The sequence below is a fragment of the Macaca nemestrina genome, chromosome 5 (genome assembly GCF_043159975.1).
Source record: "Macaca nemestrina isolate mMacNem1 chromosome 5, mMacNem.hap1, whole genome shotgun sequence".
NCBI classification, from domain to species: Eukaryota; Metazoa; Chordata; class Mammalia; order Primates; family Cercopithecidae; genus Macaca; species Macaca nemestrina.
This window is the reverse complement of record NC_092129.1, coordinates 94,341,003-94,362,268: the sequence shown is the minus strand read 5'-3', so window position 1 is coordinate 94,362,268 and position 21,266 is coordinate 94,341,003. Positions and strand designations below refer to the sequence as shown.

Genomic DNA, 21,266 nt, shown 5'->3' with positions numbered 1-21,266 from the left:
TGAGAATAAGAAGGGATAGAGCCATGTTTAATTTATTGTATCTATTTGGAAAAGGTTTTTCTGTTTATATTTTTAATTGTTTATTGCAATGAAGCAAAATATTAATAATAATAGTTAATTTATTAAGCATTTATTATGGGCTAGGGCACTCTTTTAAGGATTTTCTTATATGAACTCATTTTGACCTCTAATAATGTCTTGAATTGTCATACGAGAAAGCACTTAACTCTTCTGCCTTATTATCAACACGAGAATGGCAGAGATCTCATCGGCAGGAAGTGGATTTTGGATTCCTCATCTCACACTGAGGGAATGTGGATGCTGCGACCGTTTCCAGCTTAGAAGTCTGTACATCTTCTCCTGGGCATGTGTCTCTGAGGAACATTATTTGAAGTGATGGGTTTTGGACATAACCTTGGTTCAAACACCAAAAAACTGTGTGAGTAAAATGTGATGGAATTTCACTGTGGAGCACAGTGGTTAGAAGAAGCAATAACAAAAACAGACAGAAATGATGACAGGTCATAAAAACATATGGCTAAGACAAAAAAAAATTTAAAAAAATTATAAGCACACACAAAAAGCACAAAACAATAAATAAAGAATACAAAATAAACATATTAGAAGAGTTGTCTAATTAGAAAGGTGTATTAGTGAAAGCAAAGAAAAAGGAAAGACAGGGCAGATTACTTTATTTAAATTTAAATTTTAAAACGTGAATGAAGAAATTTTCATGGGCCAAGGAAGATAGTGTGCCATGCACTAAGAAATATTACTAAGTTGCTGATTTGCACCGAGTTCTGAAATAAAAAACATATAAATACAAGTAAAAATATTCAAAAGTTTGAAGGAATGTTGTCTTTCAGGTCAGAAATTAAAAGGATAGTACTTAGTATTGCTTGAAGGTGAGGCTATACAAACTAATATTCATTGTTAGTCTAAGTTAAATTTGAACAACTATTTTTAAAGGATATTTTTATAAATATGCACCATCTTTAGTCTAACAATTTATCTAGAAGGATTTTGTAGTAGAAAAATAACTGGACAAGTAACAAAAAGATATATCTGCAAGACTCTTTAATTGAAGTAGCTGTAGAAAGGTCATCATTTGCTTTCATTATATCTATCCGAAAGATTATAAAAATATTAATATATAAAAGTCAAACTATTTATTTATATGTTATATAAAGGGAATCAATTCCCAGCAAGTAAACTTATTGCAAAATTGATAATTGTATCTCGAATTTTAGATAAGCACTTCATACTTGTACTTTGGAGAAGACCAGCATTGTCGAAATTATTGCTTAATTGAAGCTAAATAAATTTCTTCTACCAATACATAATTTTAGCCTCTATCTCCATTCGATTCTTGCATTTTCTCTCTTTCTATTAAACTAAGAGAAAATATAATAAATTAATAATGACTTTATAATGTATTTGGAATCTATACACTAAAATATGGAAAAATATAGTTAAATATGAAAAATGATGGGCTCTGTTATTGAGATTATACTTTATTTTTACTTCTTTTTATTTTCTCATTTTTTCTACAAAGAACACAAATCACTTGTTTAATATAAAAGGACATGGTAATTCTTATTTTTTCTGAAAAGACAGGTTAGGGGACTCTTTTGCAGATAAGAGGTAGAAATAATAGGGTTGCAAAAAAGGATTTTTCTTATAAATGGAAACAAAGACACAGTTTAGTAAACTCATAATGTTGCCTCTGAATTAGCCTGCAAAGTTCTAAGTTAGAGCCTTATATTTCCACCGTTCTGTAGGCATCACTATCTAGTAAACATATCCTTTCCAATACTGGTCAAATCTCCAGCTTTGTCTCTGAGAGTGGAGACATGTGGACAGTTGCCTTTTCTTCCAAGTAACAGCCAAATCCAATCAGATTGACTGTATATGCCCAGCAGTTCATCAATCAATGTTTGTTACTTTATTGATCAAGAAAATCTAAATCTCCTTTTTATATAGTGCTTTACATATCTAAATTTTTTAAAAAATTGATTTGGAGAATTATTAAATTTTTCAAGTTACAGAGATGGAGTTAAACCAGTGACAGTCACTGGGGCAAGGGTAAAATGTATCTCAGCATAAGAAATCTGAAACTTTGCCTAAATACATCTCTTAATTTCTTTTAGCCTATACATTTGCTTTGTTTTCCCAACATTTTACTATAAAATATTACAAATACATGGAAAAATTTAAAGAGTTTTGTGAACACTGGCATATCCATCTCCTACATTCGCTAATTGCCATTGTCTTCTACTTGTTTTATCACTTATGAATGAAGCACTCTAATCTCAGTCAAGGCATCTTTTTTTATTGGTGCATTTAAAAGTTTCAGACATCATATGCTTCCACCTAAATATTTCAATATATATATAGTTAACTATAATTCACTTTTTACAGTACTGCTTTTTTTCCCCACTTAAGTTAAAATTCCTTATCTTTAACAGTTTATTTCACCCAAAAATTGTCATGTCTCTGAAATTTGGGGCTTAAGGTGGTAAATATTCACCCTAAACAATTCCTGAGCTAATCCTCATAGATGATCACTTGAGGTTCTTCCCACTAGTAGATCAATTTTTGTCTTGTAATCCAAATGGAAAAATTTAGAAAAGAAATCATCAGAAGGCACCACTCTCATTTTATTATCAACAAATCTCCAATTCTGACCACATGCTTACCAGTTTTCTTTAGTCCTTTTGTTATAAGATATTTGTTGTAAGTGTTGTGCAGAGCCAGATGTGGCTCTCTGTTTGGCAGGACATGTTTTATTAAATTTGTGAAGAATACGGCTATTTCAAGAAGTACCAAGAAATCGAAGGGAAAAGAAGAGAGTAAAACTGATTTATGCTTAGAAGCCCTGAGTAGTCCAGGATAAGATTGTAAAACACACCAAAATTGGAGATGATAATTTACATTACCAAAAGAGATATTGTTTGTTAGATTGCATATGTCTGTGTAGAAGGAGGGGTGAGAGACTGCACAGTTTATATTCTTCCAAACTAAACAATAAGGACTGTCTGACAAAGTATACAGCAGCATGTTATTCTAACCTCCTTTTGGCCCATGGGTTTTTTGAAGGTTTTGCACAATAAGGTCAATGAAGGTTAAGTGGATACTCTCACAGATGAACATAGTATGGAAGCTCTGATAGTTAATTCTGGGACTTTCATGTGCTATTTGGATGCAGGACTTGCCAAAACTACCACAGGAAATAAAGTATTTTGGCTTCCATGGATTCTTTTCCATCCCTCACAAAATCAAATTATTCCCTGGTTACATTTCTCAAAGTGAAGAATTCAATATGAAAGTACATTGTAAGCATATCATGGGCCAGTATGTTGCGGATCAGATTTTTTTGGGAATTCACAAAGAAAAACATTCTTATAGTAATTCACTGTATACCTAAAGTACAATATAGCTCCTCTATAATGTGTAGAGGACAATGTCCTCTCTACATAAAGGACAATGTAAGTCTGAACATAAGGTGGTTGGTGAATAAGAAAACTTATGCTGCAACCCAAAGATTTGTGCTCCCGTGGATGAGGAGGGACCTATGAAAAAAAAAAGCTTAAGTGGAAAGATGGTTTCACTCCAAACTATCATACCCTGAAAAAGGTCAGGTTGCTCAGTAGCAACTGAGTGACGTCACAGCCTAGGAGCAGGCTATGACAGCTAAACCAAACCATCAGTTTTCTAGGAAGACCTTTAAGATAAAAAATAAAATTATTAATAGAGAAAAAAGTTACCTGCTTTCAAAAGCCAGTTCTTGCAAATTGGCTAGTAATTCTTTTCCTCTGTAATTTTTCAAAGCATGTGATCTCCCTTGCATTTCTTCCATTATGAAATTTTCTAATATTTAATCAACATGTTCTCCTATATTTCATTCTAACTCTCATAATGCTTAAATTACACTCTCATTTTTCCATTCTCTATAAAAAACAAATTCCAAGAAATACTATATCCATTTTTCTCTACTTGCTAAGCTTGCATTTTTAATAGACTTCATTTTCTAGAGCAGTTTTAGATTTGCATCACATTTGAGTTGAAGTATAGAAATTTCCCATTTAGTGGCTGATCTCAATGGCTCATGCCTGTAATTCTAGCACTTTGGGAGGCCAAGGTGGACAGACCACCTGAGGTAAGGAGTTCAAGACCAGCCTGGCCAACATAGTGAAACCCAGTCTCTACTAAACACAAAAATTAACCAGGCGTGATGGTGGGCGCCTGTAATGCCAACTCTGGAGGCTGAAGCGCGAGAATCTCTTGAAACCAGGAGGCAGAGGCTGCAGTGCGCTGAGATCATACCATTGCACTCCAGCCTGGGGAACAGAGTGAGACTCTGTCTTAAAAAAAAAAAAAAAAAAAAAAAAAAAAAAAAAAAAAAAAAAAAAAAAAAAATTCCCATATACCTCGTGCACCCACATACGCATAGACTCTATCATTATCAATTTCCCCCACCAGAGTAGTACGTTTGTTACAATTGATGAACCCACTTTGACACATCATTATCACCCAGAATTCATAATTTGCATTAGGGTTTACTCTTAATGTTGTTTGTTCTATGGGTTTGTACAAATTTATAATGACATGATTCATCACTGTATACAGAATATGTTGATTAACCTAACATCCTCTGTGCTCTGTCCTTAGACCACGGAAACCATTGATCTTTTTACTTTCCCCATACTTTTCCTTTTCCAGAATTTCATATAGTTGCAATCAAACAGTATGTAACTTTTTAAGATTGGTTTCTACCACTTAGTAAAATGAACTTGCTTTTCCTCCATATTTTTTTATGGATTGCTAGCTCATTTGTTTTCAGCATTTTATATCCACTAAATAATGTTTCATTGTATAGATGTACCACTGTTTAATCGTTCACCTACAAAAGGACATCATGGTTGTGTCCAAAATTTGCATTAATTTTCAACTCAGTTTTTCCTTATGCCATTTGTATAAAATTGCACCTACCGCACACTGTACTTGTTCTCAACTCACAGAGATACATTTCTACCATCATACTACATTAGCTGCATATGATTAAGTTAGCTCTCCACTCCTCAACTCTCTATAATATTTTAATTCCCATGACATTACATTTTTCCCATTTTCCTTTTTCATCTCAGGCTTTTAGTTGTGTTTCTTTCTCATAAGTTCCTTTTTCTTCCTTATGGTAATTAAATATTGTTATCCTGCTGGGTTAAGGCATATACCTTCTTTCCTATCTCTGTTCTCTTCTTAGATGGTCTTAATCCCAGGATTTTAAACACCATCTGAACCAACTTCTTATTGGGTATTTCCACTTAGATGTATCAACACCCTGTCAAAATATATTAAAACATCTCTAGCACTACAAACATATATTTTTCTGCATCTCAGTAAATGGCATTGCCTATAGCCAGTTTGCAGTTATTGTTAATCATTGTACTTGCTTTTCATAACTCTTACCTCAAATCCATCAGCAAGCTTTATTATTCTTTAAATTTCTTGACTCTATTACTGTCTGTCTCTCCTCTTGTGTTCCCATACAATTCTCCAATGCTGCTTACCTAGAGTATCACAGTAACCTTTATATGGTGCTTCCCTGTTTCCTCCAGTGTATTCTCCACATTGTTTCAGAATAACCTTTTAAAAACTTAAATCTGGCCGGGTGTGATCACTCATACCTGTAACCCTAGCACGTTGGGAGGCCGAGGCGAGCGGATTGCCTAATGTCAGGAGTTCGAGAAGCATCTGGGCAACACGGTAAAACCCGGTGTCTACTAAAAATACAAAATAATAATAATAATAATAAATAAATAAATAATTAGCTAGGCATGGTGGCGTGTGCCTGTAATCCCAGCTCTACTCGAGAGCTGAGGCAGCGGGAATTACTTGAACCCGGGAGGCAGAGGTTGCAGTGAGCCAAGATTGCGCCACTGCACTCCAGTATGGGAACAGAACAAGACTCCGTCTCAAAAATGAAACAACAACAACAACAACAAAAACTTAAATATGTTCAAATCATTTACCTGCCTAAATCTGCCCATGCCCTCTCTTCACATCCCAAATCACATCCTTAATTCCTAGAATGGATTTGTCTATATCTAGCCCTCCTACCTTATAGTGTCCCACTTTTCTCCCATTTTACTCTTACTTAAAAACTAGCTTCCGTTCTGTTCCTCCAATGTATATGCCAAGCTTTTTCCCAACTCAGGACCTTGGCACATGCAATATCTTCTGTCTGGGAGGTTTTTCTCTCTTTTGCTCCTTTCATAGCTGGTTGTTTATCCTTCCAGCTTCTGCTTTAAATTATTTCTGAACAAAGCCTTTCCCTACTACTTTGGTTAAATAAGTATCACATTTCCTTCTCTATCACCAAATATTTTTATTTATATAACTCCAAAAAAGTACTTATCATATGTTTACTTCTGTACTCATCACTAGATTTTAATACTTTTGAGTTCAGAGAACATCTGTTTTCTTCATTACAGCCTAACACATACTAAACACAATACAAATTTGTTGAACAACTGAATAAAGACATTTTCAGCCAAAGAATAATTTAAATATCCCTCGCATTATCAAAATCAGCCAGAAATTGCACTGATATTGCAAAAACGATGTGGAGTGTCAGATATCTACACACATAGAGGTAATGAGCATGCAGATAAGGAAGACAGGGGTCTGCAGCATCAGCCAGGCACATATCATATTGTGAAGAGTATATTTATGCATTCTGTGCATTTTAATACAGATTCAGTGCTCAAGACTAACTCTAAAACCTCATACAAACAAAGACTAAGGCCTAGTAATAAGTGCCCCGAAGCAAGAGAAAGACAGTACCAGAAGTTAGAAGTGAACAAAGGTCGGGGAGCAAACACATGACGGTAGAGCCTGGGCATTAAGTAGTCTCTGGTCTTAGTAGCAAAAGCAATAGGGGAAGTTGAAAAGCATTCATTATGTATTTGTTTTTCCTCCTTCCTTATTATATATAACTACAACTAGAAAAATAACTCATTAAGCATTAAATCATGCTTCACGTTTAACCTCCCCAATTTATTTATTTACTGAATAAAATTTATTTGCAAGACATTGCCCCATTGCACTTACAAAATTAAAGTTCCAATAAATATGTAGGTGGTCATGTTTCAGAACTACAACAAAAAGGTATATATTTTTATTTTCTTTACATTTTAATGTAATAAAATATCTGTAACACACTAATCCCAAAGTGCAAAAAAAAAGGTCTACTTGTTAAAATCACAGACCATTTCTAACCCATTTTTGGTATACCCTAGTTGTACTAACACTTCTTATATGATAAGAAGTTGCTATAGCAACAGATTTTAATCCTTTAAAGATCACTTTTGCAATTTACTGCTGGTTTTCAGTACAGAGATATAGAAATGACTCTTTTTGATCCATATTGTTACTAAAATTAATAGTGTATCAATTGAGAGTCCAAGGGTTTTGCTGTAAGCATAAAATGGAACCAGCAACATTTAGCTTTATTCACTTTGTTTCTCCACATTGCTTCTATTCAAAATGAAATTTGTACATTATGTATCCCAAACTCTCACTGAAAACTCACTATCTGGTAGGAGCAGCTTCATTAGGGGATAAACCAGACCATGATCCGCTCTCTATCACTCTGTGGTCAGAAATTTCATTAAATAGGCAGAATGCTTTGTTTTGTTTTGTTTTGTTTGTACTAGGCTACAAAGTGTCTTTTTTTTTTCTCTAATTTGTTAATGTATATTAAAATGCATTGAAAAGGGGCATAACTGTGGATAAACATTTTTTGAGGCTTCTTCTCAGAAATTGGAAAACATGATCTACCTTTATTGAAAAATTTCAATTAATATTTTATTCTGATACAAAAGTAATAAGTGTCTAAGAATCTCAAAAATACAGCAACAGAAAAGAAAAATATAACTAAAAATTCTAGCTTCCTAGGATTATCACAGCTAACATTTGGGCATAGAGATATATAAAATTAGGCTCATACAGTACCTAATGTGTAATAACCTGCAATTTTCTCTTAAAAGCGTATCATGAATATATCTCTATATTTGCAACTATCATAGAATGATATTTAATATCTCCACAGCATTTTAATTGAAGGATGTAAGTTATTTGTAACCATCCGCTTTTGCAGATCATTTAGGTTGTTCCCAATAACTCGATCTTTTATATAATACCCCGTGAACATATCTGTGTGTCGGTCTTCACCCAATCCTCTCTTTCCTTAAAGGGTTGCTAGTTCAAATGACATATGTATTGTGTGTTTTTATTACTTACATTCAAAGTAGCTCATAATTAAGTGGTAAAACCATAGCCATTAGCTTCAGACCACTTTGACTGAAATTGGAGTTGACACTTAATATCTCTGTAACCTAAGGCAAGTTACTTAACCATACTATGCCTCCAGTATCTCATCTGTAAGATGAGAATAATCATATTCCCTACCTCAGAATAATTTTTAAACAATTAAATCAATTTATACACGTAAAGAGCCTATATCAAAGCCTGGCAAAAAGTAGTCACTCTAAAATGCTCACTGCTATTTGCCAAATATACTGCCGGAAATAATGTACAAATTTATGCTCCAAAAAATAGTGTATACATATTCCAATGTCCTTACAATACAATCAACAGCAGATATAATTACTTTGTACAATTTTATATTAAATAGTCAAGTGATACTGATGTTTTTAAATTAATAAACTTCATTTTTAGAGCAATTTTAAGTTCACAGCAAAATGAGCAGAAAATACAGCGTTCCAATGTAGCCAACTCCACCTATGCACACGTCTTACACTAGCTACATCCTGCACCACAGTGGTACATTTGTTACAACCTTTGAACATACATAGACACATGTTTATCATCCAAAATCTGTCATCCACTCTCAGAACCATCCATTCTATGGGTCTGATACATGTATAATGTGATGTGTCCACCATTGTAGTATCATACAGACCAGTTTCACAGCCCTAAAAGTCCTTTGTGCTCTGCATATTTATTTCTCCCTCCCCACAATGCTTGGAAACCACAGATTTTTTTGCTTTTTCCATACTTTTGACATTTCTAGAATGCCATAGAGTAGGAATCATACAGTGTGTAGAATTTTCAGACTTGCTTCTTTCACTTAAGGAATATGCATTTCTAACATGTAATTTCAAGACTTGATAAGCTAATTTCTTTTTATCACTCAGTAGTATTTCTTTATCCAGACATACTATAGTTTCGTTATCCATTCACTTGCTGAAGAACATCGCAGGTGCTTGCAAGTCTTGGCAATTATGAATAAAGTTGCTATAAACATTTGTGTGCAGATTTTTGTATGGACATGATTTTTCGATTCATTTGGATAAATACCAAGGATTATAGTTGGTAAGTGAATTGATAAGAGAATGTTCAGTTTTCTAAGAAGCGATCTATTTATCTTTCAGAGTGGCTATGCCATTTTGCACTTCTACCAGCAATGAATGAGAGCTCTTGTTTCTCTACATCCTTATCAGCATTTGCTGTTGTCATTGTATTGGATTTTGGCTGTTCTAATAGGTATGTAGTACTATCTCATTATTTAAATTTGTAGTTTGCTAATGACATCTGGTACTGAACTTCTTCCAATGTGATTAATTGCCATTTGTATATCTTCTTTGGTGATGATTGTTCAGGTCTTTTGCTCATAGTAAACGGCAATCAAATTTGAGGCTCAATTTTGTTCACAATTTGAAAGACAATTCTCTTTCAACTTAAGTAAAGTTACAGCATTGAAAATGGTTGGTAGTGAAAGGCATATTGATTTCATTTAGTTCATTTTTCTGATGAGATGAAGGTCAAAATGTTTAAGAGATTTACCTTAGTAAGCATGGCTGATTAAAGTAATAATAAGATATAATCAACTTTTATAAACTGCAAAGACACTCGAACTAAAACATAATAATTACATTGGGAAAAAATTAACAAATATTTAGTTAAAGTTATAAAAAGGCAAGATTGCAGTATATCCTAAATGCTCTGTGCAATCCAGGTGTTTGTAATTTAAGAGAGTTATGTCAATAAAAGCCTAGAAAAGTTTTAGAAGTAAATATTAAAATAGTCAAGGGCACAGGCTCTACATTTAAAAATTAAACAATAAGAACTTTAGTCTTACGGTGAAGGTAAGGAGGAATATAATCAATGCTTTCTGGTTCTTGTTCTTGAAAGATAAGTAGGTAGGTAGGTAGATAGATGAAAGAGAGAGAGAGAGATAGAAAATAAACTCATTCAGCAAATGTTCAACTAATATAAACACTGGAGTCTTCCCATAAGTCTTAACTACAAAATAAATACAAATACATACTATGTGGCATTGAAAGCAATAAGCTTATGAAATTTATAACACAAAATGACTGATATCATGTTGGAAATATTTTTATGTATAAATATAATTCATACGTATAAATTTAATAAATTTTATATACATGTAAATTTAATATACATATAAATAATATTTATTAAAATCATTTATTTAAGATTCAAGAAATATTACATAAACAGAGAAATAATAGATTCTTCACAGTTATGAAAATGTTAATGTAGTATTTCTAAATATTTAGTGTCATCTGGAGGACAACCAAAGTCTCTTAAAAAGATATAGCTAGTTGCTATAGTAAAGGCCCAGTGATAAGCTGAAGAAATCATTGCGCCATGGAAGTATGGCACTCCTAGTGTCCTTGTGCTTCCCCACAATACATATTAAAGCCAGAATTTATACATCTGAACTTTAACAATAACAGTGACTATCACATAGAAACTCTGCCTTGACATTACAAGTATGGCTATGAAGGACTTTCTGGTCTATTATACTAATGATGTTGTTGGCTTTTTGTAAATCATCTGAATAATTGTAACCAACTGTCAGCTTTTATACAACTGGAGTTGGAAAAGAACAACTTTTGGGAAAGATGTCAGAGAGAAAGACCAAAATAGTAAGAAAAAGTTAATAATCTCCTTCCAAAGAAAACCATACATGCACATACACATATACACAAATAATAATGTTTGCAAACATTATCTCTAAAGCAAAGATTAGGAAGATATCTAAAAATCCATGTATGTTTAACATTTGGTAAATTTATGCACTTTTATAGATTGCTTTCTCTCAGATGATCTATTAGTTCCTTATTCGATCACTTTTAAAACTATTAAGGTAAGTAAAACATATGAAAATACTCATTTTAAACACTTTGGTTGAAAATGCAGTAATGGATCTGAAAAAAGACTGATTTAAGGTGACCAAGTATCAGACCAGATTTATAATTCAGATCATTTGTATTTTCAAATATTAATTTAATCTAATTATTTAACAATTTGATGTAGGTGTGTAAAGGATAAAATGACAATTTTTAAAAATCTTTTAAGTACGTGTTGGGTATTATGGTAGTTAAAGTTAAATTACACTAAGGAAATCTGAAGTGTTCTCCGTCAGCGTGCCTTTAGGGAGCAGGGGATTTTATGACTTGGTTTTTAATGACCCTTGTGATTCCTGAGGGGAGTCATAATTTTTTAATCAAGCACAGCTGCCATTTAATAAAAGCCAACTTTTCGAGGCTAGGTCAGTGACAGTAAGTTTAACAGCTTCCTTGATAGTTTTGTGCATGTTTTCTCCTAAGCCTCACAGTTCTCATCTTTTTAAACTTTTGTAACCTAATTGAACAAGGGAATAGAATCTACAGGTCATAAATTTTTTTGCAATAGATTCCTTTAGACTCTAAGTCCCCAGATGAGTATAAATGCGTTCTATTAAATTTGTCATCCTGTTTTTGAATCTTTACGTTAAAGACATTTGGGAAAAAAATAGATGAGTCAATGTGCTCAATGTGAAGAATTTGAAACTGTTATATAAAATTTAGGAAAGTTGATTTAGCAACAATATTGTCAAAATGTCTAGTTATGACAGTGACATTGCCTATCCCTTTCTCTCTACTTACAACGTCTGTGTATATACTAGTATTCTAAAACTTATCTCAAGTCTTAATGGTCACAATTTTTCTCTGAAATGACATCATTCTTCCCTCCATTACTTTAACTATATTCTCAAATTTTCTCTGTATTTTCTAGCATGGTAGTGCTTGAAAATGGAAGGCATTTGTAAGGGCTTTTCAGAAAAGATAATGAAAAATCAGGTAAATTATTGTATCATAGCTTGGGCCCTGTTGCTGTATCACACTGTGCTGAGATTTGTATCTGTGGTAATGGCGGTACTGGCCACTAACATATCAGGTCTGTTCTCCCTCCCGGCACGTGGAAGAATTTCACTTACTGAGCCTGATGAAGTTAGACATGGGCATGTTATTTGTTTTGCTATTAAATATGACCAGGGTTAGAGTGTCATTTCTGGGCTGAAGTGTTTAATTGGTAGAGGCGTACATCATACATTGAGAGGGCAGCATCATCTTAAGAGGGTGACACTCTGTCTGCCTGGATCTTAGGTGACTCTGATAAGATTGTGTCTTGTGAATGTATGCTTTATATCTAGAGTAATCATGAAACAAATTTTTATTGTTACAAGCCACTGAGATTTGAGGTTGGTTGTTATCCGGTCTATCTTGACTGATCCACAATCTAATTTTAATTTATTCCTAATCACCAAGCTAATTATGTGAGTTCTTTTTATTTCAAGATAAATGTCTAGAGATGGTTGTCATAAAATCTGTAAGTGCATTAAACTGCATATTTTAGTCTTACCCACTATTATAAACTGTATTTCTATTTTAACTGTGAATAATGCAGCTATTTTCTTTGGACTAGTAGGCTAAATTAAGAAAAACTGACATCATACACTAAGTTTAATACTCATCAAAATGAAACTTTCCATGTCACTTTAAATGGCATCACTGATAAAGAATGAAGGCTGGGAACTTGATTTAATTTCACTGAACTTACTGTTGAGAGAATTATGTAGCTCTAACCTTTCCACCCCTGTTCCAGTGTCCTAGTCTACCACCTGCAGCATCATAAACAGACGCATCTTGGTGAACGGGAGCCATCTGCAACATAACTCATCTCTTCAAAGGGCGGCTGGATTCAAGTGCTCTCATGTCTTCCAATGTGCAGTATATTTAAGTTATTGCTTTTAAATACTCTTCTGTTTTCTCTTTTGTACAATGGCAAAGACTTTAAATAACCGATGTCAAAATCACTTGGTTCATCTGCTTACTGAATTTCCAGAGACATTAAATATGAAAATCTGCATCTATGGTGTAGTGTTTGTATGTGAACTAAGGTAATTCAATCATGCTTTTGTATAGACAGCAATGGTCCATTTATGACAACAATTCTGAATACATTATGAAAAATTAACTTCAATATTTTTGGTATTATACTTAGCTCCCTCAGGATAAACAAAATTTCATGCCACTGTTGCTGATGCCCTAATTCTTACTTTACCTGCTGTGCATAAAAAATATACACTAGTAGGGGAACACAAAGAGTGGTAATGGTATAAAGATTTCTTATTTCAATATTTACCTTTTGTGGATAGATTTAGGAATTTTCCCTTCCTTTTAATGAGAAGTAAAGGTAAGCTGGCTACAGTAGGGTAATACAAACGTTAAAATTATTGTGAATGCTATGCCATATGGTGCTTAGATAATGGTAGAAATAGTTTTTGATCAGCAGATACATTCTCATTAGAATCTCAACATTTTTAGCATAGAACAGATGAATTTTCTTTGGAGCAGTTTGTTCTAAGGATGGCTTTCTTGGCTGTGATAGCAGGTTTTGGAGTTTCAGGAATTGTTGCTATAGCATTATGAATTGAATAAAATGTCTATTGTATTTTCCAAGGTGCATGCCTCCTAACATTTAATGGCATCTTAGTCTATATCACATTTATTTAGTCTATATCACAAATTAATGCTAACAGTCAAAGACAAAGCAGTCTTCTTCTAAGGTCATCCGTATACATCTTCACATTACCTTTGTGTATGGTGAGAGATAACCTCCACATTTCAGGTTATTAATGACTCTCATGGCTGAGGGCTGGGAAGAAGAATGATGTTAGTCAGTGCCTCATCATAACCATGTAATGATTTACAGATGTACACTGACTATTAGACCTTAGAACTAAGATTAATATGAGAAAAATAATGTAAAGAACCATGAAGTAAGTTTAGATATATAGCTGACTAGAATCTCACGCAAATTTGCAAATATAAAATAGAACCCTGCTTGTCTGTATTGTTTGATTTTAATTCTTTACTTTTTAAGTAAATCAACAGAACTAATTTTATAATAGCTTTGATTGAACTAAACAGTTATTAACATAAATAGAAAAGAAGAAAATGTCAATGGCTATGCTAAGAGAATAGTGAAGCTTCATTACTGAAAATTTTGTAAGGACTTTTTTTTTTTTTTAACTTCAAACCCTTAGTTATAATCCCATGTTTGTTTGTTTGTTTGTTTTCAGTGACTCTTAGTTTAAGATAACCCTGTTACAGAGCATATTTAAATCCGCTGGAAAATAAATGTGTTCTTTTTTATTCCATTAGATACAAACTCATCATAGAGAAAAGGAACAGATGTTTTCAACCTGGTATGGTTAAGTCACATTCTGCCTTTGTAATTTGGAAGTTGTGTAGCTGTCCAGTGCCTCAGTTTCCTCAAATGTAAAATGGTGATTAGAACAGCATCTACTTTTGGAGGCTTCCTCGAGGATTACATTGAAGGCTTATATTAAGGCCTAACATATAATTAGCACTGAGATTTTGCACATTGTTTTTATTGTAGTGTTTTATTATATCATAGGACAAGGCATCATTAGTACATTATATCATTCATACCTAATTGTTATTAGATTGCATCATAAACCAGTATTAGCCTATGGAATTAGTAAATTTCCTTCAAATGCTCATACTACTGCTATTTATAACATGACAAATTTGTCAAACTCCTCCATTTCCCTAGTGGACTCATTCTTCCACTCTCTTAGATAACTTGAGATGATTATTCCACAACTTCTCCTTTGTCTTAACTCTCAAACCCTTCCTCCAACTTAACTCTCATGTTATGACCTGGCTTCCTATTTAACTGAGAAAACTGAGAGGATAGGAAAAGGGTATCCTCATGTTCATCTCCCCAGGAACCACAAGCAAGCCTAGCAAATGTTCTTTTCTGTAGCATCAGATTAATCCCTTTCCACTTAACCATTTCTATTACCATGTAGTACTATTTTTTTAAATTGCTTACATTTTCATCTAGAAAGATCCTATTAATCTCTTTGCTTTACAAAAGAGTTCTTCTAAAGATCTTACATTTATGGTTTTCTACAATCACTGTGCTCTCATTCTTTCTTGAACCCCTGACAAAAAGGAATTTTTGCCTCTATGACATAACTAAAGCAACTATTGTTATTGTTAATAATGACATTGGTGATGCTAAATCTGATTTTCATTTTGAGGTTCTCATTTGAAATATCAGCAAAATTGAAATAGTTAATAAATCATGTTTTTCTTGAAATGCTTCCTAGTTTTTCTATGTCCTTACCACTTCCTTCTTTTAACCCTTTCTTGCTCAACTTCCAAAATTATAAATATTGTAAAATATTTCAGTTCTTCTTTTCTTCTCTATCTTCACCCGCTCCCTGAATGATTTTATCTAGCCTTTTGGCTTGAAATTATAATATGTGGTAGGACTTAATTACATACCTCTCATCTTGACCTTCACCAGCAACTGCTTATTCAGCAGCACAACTTGGATGACAGAGGGAATCTCAATCCTCTACCCGTCTTCCTCTGTACTGCTTTCTATTTACCAATCCAGTTTCTATGTGTGCCCTGAAAACAGCTTGCTCACAACAGAATGTGTTGCTATAAGAATATATATTCGCCAATTAACTTTGACATGTATGTAAAGCCCTTTTGTCTAATGTAGGGAGGCCAGAAAGTAGTTCATTAAATAAAATCAGATACATAAAAATATTGGTGGGTTATGATTTTAACAAGTATTATATGATAGAGTAATGCATATTTGGTTTATTTAATATTTGTTAGCAACAGTACTTCTCCCTTTTCCAGAATTTGCAGAATAATTTCCTTCCTTTTCACACACTTAAGATACTTTGTTTCATGTCTCATAGCCCTCTATTATTTGAGTTCCTATACTAATTCAGGAATCTCACCTCAGACCTTAATCTAACCAAACAAAGCAAAGTGAAAACAACCATCCCACCAAGCACTCAAATTCCCTCTATTGTAAAAATTCCCTTTACCACCAATTCTGAATTTTCATTTGTAATTATTTTATACCTAGAAGTCTCTCTTTAGGTCTTCTCTTTTAACCAGTGTGGTTATATAACTTGTATCCAAACTCTGTGATAGCCAGTGTCCAGAGCTGAATCCTCAGTGGAAAATGGTTTTCATGCCCTGTGTAGTTTGAAATTGGGATATCTTTATGACTCGATTTTCAACAATATATGGCAGAAATGGTGTTTGTTCATAACAACCCTTACGCTTCCACCTGGGGCTCTTAGAACACTCACATTTGGAATACTCTTTTAGCACCGAGCTGGCATGCTTTAAGAAACTTGGTCACATGGAGAAAAGATATGTAGGCTTTCCAGTTAACAGCCCAATTTGAGCAACTAGTCAATAGCCAACACCAACAACCAGGCCGGGCGCGGTGGCTCAAGCCTGTAATCCCAGCACATTGGGAGGCCGAGACGGGCGGATCACGAAGTCAGGAGATCGAGACCATCCTGGCTAACACGGTGAAACCCCGTCTCTACTAAAAAGTACAAAAAACTAGCCGGGCGAGCTGGCGGGCACCCGTAGTCCCAGCTACTGGAGAGGCTGAGGAAGGAGAATGGCGTGAACCCGGGAGGCGGAGCTTGCAGTGAGCTGAGATCCGGCCACTGCACTCCAGCCTGGGCGACAGAGCGAGACTCCGTCTCAAAAATAAATAAATAAATAAATAAATAAATAAATACACCAACAACCAACCATATGAATAAGCGATCCAAATCCAACTGAGTCTTCATATTGTACTCTCAGCTACAATTTGACTGCAATTGAATGAGAGACCTTTTCCAAGAATCCAGCTGAACCCAGTCAATCACAAACTCCTGAGAAATAATAATAATTATTTGTAGAGGATTTAGGGTGGTTGCTATCCAACAATTATTGATCATGACATTGGGATAGGTTTGAGATCATAGGTAATATCAAATTAATAAAATGTACACAATTTAAAATGCTTATTTGTTGATTTTTAAAAACTGGCTTATTGGTATACTTATAAACTACTTATAATAAAACTATTTTCAATTTTTTTCTTACATATTTGAAAGTACATATATAATCATAAATTTAAACAAAATATGAAACCTTATTTATATTGGTTATCTAAATATTAAAAATAACAGAAGCCAAAAAATTATTCTCAACATACATATATTAATTATATATTAACGTTATATATCAATTTGTTTTCTAAACTGCATTTTTCTCTAATATTGAGTTACTTGTATTTATCTGGTGAAATACTATTTTCAGTTTTATTATTTATGTTCATAAAAATTTTTAATATCTTCCTACAGTTGCACTCTATATTTAGTATGTACATTTGAAATTACTCACCTTTCCATTGACTACATGAAAACAAATTATGTTAAATGAAAGATATTCTCAATACTTTATGTTGACTGAAATGCTTACATATATTAATCCAGAGTCCCTTTATCTGAGAATTATTTTTATAAGATAAAACTCATCAAAAAGTTATATTTATTAATATTTATGATTATTTTGACTATTTCATCAAATTTAAATGCAGCAAAGCCTTACACTTTTTCAATTTTATTCCATATCTGAATAGAGACATTCATTCAAAGCAAACAAAAGCTCTATCAAAATTTTCTTCTTACAAGCATAAATATTTCAAAGAACAAGCATACAGTTCAAAAATAAATTTTGAATACTGAGTTCTCAACATTGTTCTTCAGTTTTCCTGTGTTTTGTATAAATACAGTTTAACTTCTTCCTGTTTGCATGCTTTTTTCAATAACTTGATTTGCTAATAGCATTAAAAACTAAAAATTTGAGGTATTACATTAATTAAGTACTTTAACTAGAGATTTTGATTTTTTCTTCCTAAATGTAGCCAAAGTATTACAAAACAGTTCAACATGGGAAATACAGGAAATGTGTTTTGATTTATGATGTATGAAGTAGTTCCTTATACGCTCAACTGTATCTAAAATCAAATTATTATTGAACAACAAAGGAAGTCTATATTACAACAGTGAGATATTATTTTTTATCCAACATCAGTGTATGAGAAAAATATGTAGTTAGTTCATCTGAGTATATGTAAAAGTAATTTTTGTCATCTATGGCTCCTATTTAGGTTGTTCAAAATAGTACAGTTTGCTTGAACATACTTTCAAGGTATATGTGTACCACAAGCAATTACAAGGATAATTTTACTTTACAGTTTTCTTTAAGTAAAACTTTTAATTTTCACCACACACACACAAAAAAATTTATTCTAAATGCTGAGTTTTTATCTGAATTTATATAGCCACAAAACTACCAGGTATTTCAAAGAAAATTTTTGAAGGCTCAACTTCGATTTGATAAATTGTATGAAAAAGATCAAATTGTTATTCTGATTAGCTGGTTTTCTATTCAAAGTAATGACACTGTGTATCAAGTTGGAATAATTTAATTGATGCAAAATTCTGCAAATGGAACCAACATGTCCCTAGCCACACTTTTTGAATGTACAAGAAAAAATAAAATTAAAAATGTGAGAAAATAATTGTGAATAAGTCATTTGCTCTAAATAAAAAGTTACATTTCAACGGATAATTTCGTATCCAGCCTAAGCTTCATAAGTAAACGAGAAATAAAATCCTTTACAGAAAAGCAAATGTTGAGAGATTTTGTCACCCCTAGACTCACTTTACAAGAGCTCCTGAAGGAAGCACTAAACATGGAAAGGAATAATCAGTACCAGCCAATGCAAAAACATACCAAATTGTAAAGACAATTGATGCTATGAAGAAACTGCATCAACTTAAAGAAACTATCATCAGAGTTAACAGACAACCTACCAAATGGGAGAAAATTTTTGCAATCTATCCATCTGACAAAGGGCTAATATCCAGAACCTACAAAGAACTTAAATTTACGAAGAAAAATACAAACAACCCCATCAAAAAGTGAGCGAAGGATATGAGCAGATGCTTCTCAAAACAAGACTTTTATGAAGCCAACAAATATATGAAAAAAAGCTCATCATCACTGGTCGTTAGATAAATGCAAATCAAAACCACAGTGAGATACCATCTCACACCAGTTAGAATGGTGATCTTTAAAAGTCAGGTAACAACAGATGCTGGAGAGGATGTGAAGAAATGGGAACACTTTTACATTGTTGGCGGGAGTGTAAATTAGTTCATTCAACCGTTGTGAAAGACAGTGTGACGATTCCTCAAGCATCTAGAAGTGGAAATACCATCTGACCCAGCAATCCCATTACTGGGCATATACCCAAAGGATTATAAATCATTCTACTCTAAAGACACATCTTGAATTAATTTTCATATGAGGAGTAAGGAAAGGATCCAGTTTCAGCTTTCTACTTATGGCTAGCCAATTTTCCCAGCACCATTTATTAAATAGGGAATCCTTTCCCCATTTCTTGTTTCTCTCAGGTTTGTCAAAGATCAGATGGCGGTAGATGTGTGGTATTATTTCTGAGGACTCTGTTCTGTTCCATTGGTCTATATCTCTGTTTTGGTACCAGTACCATGCTGTTTTGGTTACTGTAGCCTTGTAGTATAGTTTGAAGTCAGGTAGCGTAATGCCTCCAGCTTTGTTCTTTTGACTTAGGATTGTCTTGGAGATGCGGGCTCTTTTTTGGTTCCATATGAACTTTAAAGCAGTTTTTTCCAATTCTGTGAAGAAACTCATTGGTAGCTTGATGGGGATGGCATTGAATCTATAAATTACCTTGGGCAGTATGGCCATTTTCACGATATTGATTCTTCCTATCCATGAGCATGGTATGTTCTTCCATTTGTTTGTGTCCTCTTTGATTTCACTGAGCAGTGGTTTGTAGTTCTCCTTGAAGAGGTCCTTGACATCCCTTGTAAGTTGGATTCCTAGGTATTTTATTCTCTTTGAAGCAATTGTGAATGGAAGTTCATTCATGATTTGGCTCTCTGTTTGTCTGTTACTGGTGTATAAGAATGCTTGTGATTTTTGCACATTAATTTTGTATCCTGAGACTTTGCTGAAGTTGCTTATCAGCTTAAGGAGATTTGGGGCTGAGACAATGGGGTTTTCTAAATATACAATCATGTCATCTGCAAAGAGGGACAATTTGACTTCTTCCAAATGGATTAGAGACTTAAATGTTAGACCTAATACCATAAAAACCCTAGAGGAAAACCTAGGTAGTACCATTCAGGACATAGGCATGGGCAAAGACTTCATGTCTAAAACACCAAAAGCAACGGCAGCAAAAGCCAAAATTGACAAATGGGATCTCATTAAACTAAAGAGCTTCTGCACAGCAAAAGAAACTACCATCAGAGTGAACAGGCAACCTACAGAATGGGAGAAAATTTTTGCAATCTACTCATCTGACAAAGGGCTAATATCCAGAACCTACAAAGAACTCAAAAAAATTTACAAGAAAAAAACAAACAACCCCATCAAAAAGTGGGCAAAAGATATGAACAGACATTTCTCAAAAGAAGAAATTCATACAGCCAACAGACACATGAAAAAATGCTCATCATCACTGGCCATCCGAGAAATGCAAATCAAAACCACAATGAGATACCATCTCACACCAGTTAGAATGGCAATCATTAAAAAGTCAGGAAACAACAGGTGTTGGAGAGGATGTGGAGAAATAGGAGCACTTTTACACTGTTGGTGGGATTGTGAACTAGTTCAACCATTATGGAAAACAGTATGGCGATTTATCAAGGATCTAGAACTAGATGTACCATATGACCCAGCCATCCCATTACTGGGTATATACCCAAAGGATTATAAATCATGCTGCTATAAAGACACATGCACACGTATGTTTATTGCGGCACTATTCACAATAGCAAAGACTTGGAATCAACCCAAATGTCCATCAGTGATAGACTGGATTAAGAAAATGTGGCACATATACACCATGGAATACTATGCAGCCATAAAAAAGGATGAGTTTGTGTCCTTTGTAGGGACATCTATGCAGCTGGAAAC

At 33.6% G+C, this 21,266-nt stretch overlaps 1 long non-coding RNA gene across 1 annotated transcript; it reads left to right on the top strand.

The window, feature by feature from the left end:
• The first annotated feature begins 275 nt into the window (after positions 1-275).
• LOC139363154 (uncharacterized) lies at positions 276-13,217 on the top strand. The gene is made up of 4 exons (XR_011623077.1): positions 276-439; positions 9,459-9,570; positions 12,115-12,179; positions 12,985-13,217. It is a non-coding gene; the product is annotated as an uncharacterized lncRNA (long non-coding RNA).
• Positions 13,218-21,266: the final 8,049 nt, after the last annotated feature.